This window comes from Ostrea edulis, chromosome 1 (genome assembly GCF_947568905.1).
Source record: "Ostrea edulis chromosome 1, xbOstEdul1.1, whole genome shotgun sequence".
NCBI lineage: Eukaryota > Metazoa > Mollusca > Bivalvia > Ostreida > Ostreidae > Ostrea > Ostrea edulis.
This window is the reverse complement of record NC_079164.1, coordinates 56,534,115-56,540,518: the sequence shown is the minus strand read 5'-3', so window position 1 is coordinate 56,540,518 and position 6,404 is coordinate 56,534,115. Positions and strand designations below refer to the sequence as shown.

The 6,404-nt window shown below is 39.8% G+C and overlaps 1 long non-coding RNA gene across 1 annotated transcript; it reads right to left on the bottom strand.

Annotated features, from left to right (window-relative positions):
• Positions 1–3,238: 3,238 nt before the first annotated feature.
• Positions 3,239–5,046, bottom strand: LOC125649634 (uncharacterized). The gene is made up of 4 exons (XR_008800148.1): positions 4,856–5,046; positions 4,102–4,260; positions 3,811–3,921; positions 3,239–3,619 (listed from the first exon to the last, which is right to left on the bottom strand). It is a non-coding gene; the product is annotated as an uncharacterized LOC125649634 (long non-coding RNA).
• Positions 5,047–6,404: the final 1,358 nt, after the last annotated feature.

The window sequence follows — 6,404 nt, the reverse complement described above, 5'->3', positions numbered from 1 at the left end:
TTCCGTCAACAGATTCGGATAACAGATAGGACACCCGTGCCAGTAACAGCCGTAGAATTCATAGACGATGCGCGATTCCTCATCGTACCCGTCCACCGTATAGGGCCCTAAAGTGACTTCACCCCCGTTTTTAGCATGACGTATGGAATGGTGTTGATTCTCTAACCAGGCTAACCAACGACAAGCCTTGGCCGAGTAGCGGCGCGATGGTTAATATCCCATATTAGGAATAATGGCAATGGTGTCCGGGGGCATGAATCCTCGTCGATAGGCTAAATTAGCCGTGCTCGCAAAAGTAATCGATTCCTGAAATGGGTCGACCCGTACGAGCCCGTAGAGGGTAGACTTAAATTGTGCACAACACCGCCGCAAAATATCCACGTCCGAGATACAGTAAGCTAGAAATTCCTTCTGGAAATCAAACTCTTTTCCCTGCTGCTGATTGTACCAGGTATAGAAGGCCTCGCGATTGGCTATCGACATGTCGTCAGGATTGTAGTAGTGCGCATCTGGATAAGGTCCCACGTAATTCTGGTTCTGTTCCGTGTTGAAAAAGTGGGGAAAATAGCCTTTTTTCAGTTCTGTTAATCCAAACGCAGAGGGCATCTTGGCCAGGGCAAAGGGTAGGGAATTGTAAGAATCGATGAATCTCAACCCGAATACTCCCATGCACAAGATTTTACTCCCGTTGAGGATGACTGCGGGTTTGATACAGGCTGTGTGAACCAGATAATTCAAGATGAACTGTCCATCGAATCCTTTGAAATTGTGCGCAATGATGGTAACCTCGTCGTGTTTGAAAGTCACATTACCCTTCTCGTCCGTCTCGGACTGCAATAACCAGTCCATAAACTGTTTTAAGGTATCGGGTCCTTGAAATACGAAGCGGCGTTGTGCTCCAAATCCTTGACAGTAGTGACAGGGGATGTCGATATCTAAACTGTCGCAATGTTGACACACACGTTCTGCTACACATAAATTAGGGCTGTGAATTCCGTTTTCCTGTGTACATTCGAAGTCGTAATAAATGTACATTTTCAAATCCTTGTTGCGTTTGGGCTTGGGTTTCTTTTGTACAAAGCAGCGATGTGGCATGGTGACGAGTTTCTTGCAGATGCGGCATTGTGTTTTTCCCCCGCACGCGTGTCCCTTTAATAATTGCTGGGACATCCATTTCTGACACTGGTCACAACGTCCCATTAAACTACACACGGTTGTCGTAGTATTGCTACTGTAGGGTTTCAAGTGGGTCTGGTAACACGTAGCATTTCTGAAAAAAACCCTTACAATGAGGGCAATTCGTATGGGTACCGTCCGGGGAACAGGGGGTGTCGGCCAAACAAAACGAACAGCGGTGAGGACAGATGGTACGATGGTCTTCGATGTGACTATATCCTACATCACAATAATCGCAATAATATTTATTTTCCGTCATCCCCGGCATCGATGTTATGGTATCGTAATGTTCGTTATCCAGTAGAATGTTCAAACAAACACCATGTCCCTGTCCTTTGTAGATGGGTTCTAACCTTAAACGCTGTGTGTTCGTCTTAAATTGAAATATTTTCAATCGAAAATGAGGGGTAAGTACCTGCTGTAATTTCTCCCACTCCTGAGGGCCGCAGGGTTGGTCGATTGCACACCTGGCTTGTTCCATGAGAGCTAAGGCCTGTCGTTTCTGATCGAGAGCTTGTGTATCCCCAAGTCTCATACGTTTCCATTTTTTCTCCCATTCGGGGTCGGACTGCTCGGGTTTTTGACTGTGTAACCGTGCCACGGCGATAGCTCGGGGTAGACATAGGGAATCCTCGGGGTTTTGAATTCGAACGATAGCTCTCTTGGAGATCTTAAATTTCTCCTTATCCACATGCAGATGTTTTTTCTTGTTTCCCCCGCTACCTTGAGGATATTTCACATGAAAAAAATCCAACTGTGTGGCTCCGTCTGTCATCAGGAACTCTTTTTTAGATTGCTGTACGGCTTCTATCTTATTCAAAATTTTATCCTCGTTGAGATTCTTAGACTGTGTGAATTCTACCCAAATCTCGGAATCCAAAGACGGATGTCGAATGTTGAGCCTTACATAATCATTGGGGTTGCACTGCATTTCCCGTTTCACATTTTTGAGCATATCTTTGAATAATCGCCGAATAAAGGAAGAATCTGGAAGCTCTTTGAAAGTAACGTTGTACACATTTTGTTTCACTTTAAATTTCCTGGAATGACGGCCTCTGTCGAGCTTGATTTGATAATATTCCGACACTAACTGGCGTTTTTCTCTGTCTATCCCCCCTCCCCGCTGTAAAAATCTCACTCGTCGCCAGTTTTCTCTGCGGAGTTCTAATTCACGCTCTCGCTGTATGTGAAGTTGTTCCTCTAAAAATCTCAATCGCTGTTCAATATAATTGCGGGGGAGTCCATTTCTGTTATTCCGTAAGTCGTTGTGTATTCGCTCAGACATGCTGATGAAAGTGAGAACGCGAATTGTGTATTGCGTTTATATACTTATTGTGACGTCATAGAAAAGCAGTAATTGAACGTTTTGTGGAAAAAAAACGTTTTTTCCACAACGTCATATAGAATGTTCCACAACGTCAATAACCTGGACTCTAAATTAATTAGATTATAACATTTAATAAATGTAAAGTTTACATCACCCGTTTTTATTCATACCACTGTGGATTTTAAAGAATTAACACACCGATAAAACACAGGCCTTGTCGTCATAGCGACTTTACTGTTACGTCATAGCGCTATCGACCCATTGTTGCGTCATAGCACGCGCTCCTATCTCATAGCGCTCTAGTTCATACCCGCCCAGCCGTCCTAGCACGCGCATAGCACGCGCTACCTCAGCACGCGCAACCCTAGTCCGCTCTCCACTGCGTTCTAAAACTTGACCTTTTGACCTCAAAAGTGCACTCAGTTGAACCAGCCATCGGGGGACACTTGACCTTTTGACCTCAAAAGTGCACTCAGTTGAACCAGCCATCGGGGGGCGTTATACTACTTATACATTCATGCAATTAATCTAATAAGTTTGTAGGATTTATCTGCAATCTCCTTCAAAAGGGGAACCTTCAAAATCACATGGGCCGCACAAAGCTGAAATATTTTGTCAGATCAATATCTATACTATGATGGAATATGGCTAAGGAATTTTAAAAAAAATTATTCTCTCATTTTCCCATCCAACATGGATTCTGCATCTGGAAATTTTATAGCAAAGTTGTGCATCCTCTTTTGAGAAATGGGATTTATTTGTAAGAAAGAATGGGATATTAAGTGTCATGTCATTTGGAAGTTTGTCAAATATACAAAATCCTTTGTCCGCCAGGAATATATCACCAACTTGGAACTTCTCTAAAATGCCACAATGGTTCACAATTGCCAAATCAGATTTGTATCCAGCATACAGATTGGAAATGAGCTGCATTAGGTGTAATACACATTTAAGTCTTTTCTTTGTGGCGACTCTTGTAATTACTGTAAGCAAAAGACTGGCTATTCATATCAATTTGGTCATATTAGGTCACTTCTGTTGCATCCATTGCAATCTTCAATTCTTCTGACTTTGATATTTCAGTTGACTGGACACTCCCAACAGTGTTCATGATCCCTTCAAACAAAATTTCATGAACATATAAAAAAATATCCACAGAAAATGGTGTATACAGCAACATTTATACCCCAAAAAAATTACTAGGTAATTGAATATTGTGAAATCCTGGCTGACCTGTGAAATTGATAACTAGTCAGTGTATAGAAAGTGCATTGTTCATTTTTCCTTAAAGAACTGCTAAAACATACCTTTCCAGGGTCTTTCAGTTATGATGTTCCCAATTGTCATGGATGGTTTCCTTTAATTAAGCAGGTATATTTCTCACTGCAAGTTTACAACATCCTAGTCTTCGAGGGAAGCTGTAAGAACAAAAGCAATACCATTATAGTATTTGGTGTTCATATAAATTTAGATAACACTGAAATGAGAATGAAGAAAATACAGAAAAAACACCTGACACTAAACTTAACAACAGTTGTAACTTCCTGGTTTGATGTACTAGTATCTGGTATTGACAATACTTGTATCGTACACTGTACCTTTTTAAATGTTGAGGGTTTGATGCTGTATACTCGTGATCATGTAGATGCACTTCATTGTTGTCTGGTACAGATATATTGGTAGCAGTATCAACTTCGGTTCCTACATGTACGTTTGAAGCAGATGCTTCTGCTTCAGCAGGTTTCATAACTTTGTGTCTATGGAAAAAAAAGTAATATACCATAAGTTGCTGGTTTTATTGACTTAAAGTGGCTCACTACACAACAAAGTTGTAGTTTCTGAAATAAGCACAGAATATGAGTGTTACAATCATTCTTATCAAGGCCATGTGTCACTTTTACATAATTATACAATAAAGATATATGCCAGTTCTCTTGAAACACAATACAAAATTTAATCATGCAGGAGCCTATATAAAGGCAAGTAGTATCAACCCTTTCCCCTTTTCCTAGCAAGGTTATTTTTTCTATATTGATACAATAAATTAGTGCCCCTTCCCCTTTTCAGGCAGAAGGGAATTATGTAGTAAAAGATGTTAATAAATGTTGAAATCAATAACGAAGAAAAACTTACACCCCCCCCCCCCCCATTTATGAAATTGTAGTACATGTAAAAAAAAAAAATTCTCTCATTATTTTATTTTTATCAGTTCGTCTGTCAAAATTTTTGTAGGCCTGCTCCCCCTCTGAAATATTTAAACAAGACGTCCAGTATATTCTGTCAGTTTATACACACGTGTGACGTGTGTTAATTTGACATGATTATTCGTTGAATTATGATAATATTACGTACCTACATCTTTGTATCCACCGCTTCCTTACTGTAGCATCGACTAGGAACCTAAATAAACTACATGGCAGTGTTTTCCCAGTCTCGTGTATGCAGTAGATCGCTTAACAATACACCAAATTACATATTAGCGCCGACTCTCTGTTACGACTGTATATATTCCACACGTTGTTATACCCGGAAGTAGTAAAACCGAAAGTGAAACCAATCTGCTTTAAAGTAATTATGTACAAAAATAATACGTGAACATCGGGTCATACAGTTTTAAGGCCTACGCATTGTAAATAGACATCCGGTGAGTTCTTAAATGAAATACCTCATGAATAAACATTAGTTTTTGTTTGTTTGACACTTTTATAAATGATATTTTCTTCATATATATCAATCACATGCATACATTTTAAAGCAACTGTGGGATTAATGTTGATATGTACTCAAGAAAAAAATATGTGGATATTTATATTGATATAGATATCTTACGAACCTTGCCCTTCCATATAGTGGTAAACATTGTCAAAAAGTACCTAAACATTTTGGAGTCGTTTTTCTTGTCATTAAGCGCCTGTTTGCTTTCATGGCTCGAGTTAACCTGATATTTCTCACGAATATTCAACAAGAAAAGATCCCTGATATGTTGTTAGCTCAGCTGAGCTGAAACCTCAAGTGAGCTTTTCTGATCGCCTGTTGTCCGTCTGTCTGTAAACTTTTTACATTTCGACTTCTTCTCCAGAACCACTGGGCCAATTATAACCAAACTTGGCCAAAAGCATCCTTGGGTTAAGGGCTTTCAAGTTTGCTCAAATGAAGGTCCATGCACCTTCAAAGTGGAGATAATCACAAAAATGCAAAAATAGGATGGGGTCATTTAAAAATCTTCTTCTCAAGAACCACTAGGCCAGAAAAGCTGAAAATTACATGAAAGTTTCGTTACATAATGCAGATTCATGTTTATTAAAAGCATGGACCCCAGTGTAGGATGGGATTCACTGAGCCAGAAAAGCTGATATTTACATGAAAGCTTCCTGACATAGTGCAAATTCAAGTTTGTTAAAATCATGGCCCCCGGGGGTAGGATGGGGCCACAATAGGGGATCAAAGTTTTACATACAAATATATATGGACAATCTTTATAAATCTTCTTCTCAAGAAGAACTGAGCCAGAAAAGGTAATATTTACATGAAGGCTTCCTGACATAGTGCAAATTCAAGTTTGTTAAAATCATGGCCCCCGGGGGTAGGATGGGATGGGGCCACTGTAGGGGATCAAAGTTTTACATACAAATATATAGAGAAAATGTTTATAAATCTTTTTCTCAAGAACCACTCAGCCAGAAAAGCTGATATTTTCCTGGAAGCTTCCTGACATAGTGCAGATTCAAGTTTGTTAAACTCATGACCCCTGGGGCTAAGATGAGACCAGAATAGGGGATCAAAGTTTTACATACCAATAAATAGATTTTTTTTAAAATCTTCTTAAGACCCATTGGGCCAAAGAAGTTTACATTTGCACGAAAACTTCCTGTCATAGGTTGTAAAAATCATGGTCCTCGGA